We start from the raw sequence: 854 nt of genomic DNA on the forward strand, positions 1-854 counted from the left end.
AACGTCAGCTTGGAAGCCAAGGCTGGACTTAACCTACTCCTTAGGGTTCAACTGGAAACTGCCCCATGGCCGAGCGGTCTAAAGTCTCCTGCGCAGCGAAAATGGCCTTTCAAAGTAAGGGGTATTCTGTTCTCCGAAGTAAGGCGTGGGTTCGAATCCAACTTCCGACAAAAGTTCTTCAATCGCTACAGCAGAATTTGAGCCACTGATCGGCTTTAATTGCTTATGTTTTATTTTTGCGTTTCAGGCAAAACTACATAACACTTAAAGACACTACGGGCATGTAAATGGAGAACGAAATTATAGTTATACCGAATCTCCTACACACAATACCAAGGTTACCAACTTTGGTCAGCTGACCGGAGTGAGACGTTCAATTCCCGTAAGATTTCTTTGCGCCAGCCTGAGAGTCTGAAAACACGTCACACCAGATGCATGAGAGATGGAAACCTGGGATATTCAGTCGAATCAGATCAAATATGATGCTAAGTTAGTACTAAGTTAAAATATGTTCCGGACTTGTAACATGCACCCATGATTTGGAACAGTCAGCAGGCTGTCTCTGGCCACGCCCCCTACACTCGGTCCGGCCCCTGGCTTTTCCTGAATTCTGATTCCTTTAGATAAACATTGACTTCATTGATATTGTTATTGATTTATCGACAGACCATCATACGTTTTAGACGTTATAATAACAACACTCTATTGATCCCCAAAGAGAGAAATTCTCTCCTTGCCTGCCCCCTCTTACTGTCCATGATACACAAGCACATATGTAGAAAAACGTCAGCTTGGAAGCCAAGGCTGGACTTAACCTACTCCTTAGGGTTCAACTGGAAACTGCCCCATGGCCG

This window comes from Brienomyrus brachyistius, unplaced genomic scaffold (genome assembly GCF_023856365.1).
Source record: "Brienomyrus brachyistius isolate T26 unplaced genomic scaffold, BBRACH_0.4 scaffold101, whole genome shotgun sequence".
NCBI lineage: Eukaryota > Metazoa > Chordata > Actinopteri > Osteoglossiformes > Mormyridae > Brienomyrus > Brienomyrus brachyistius.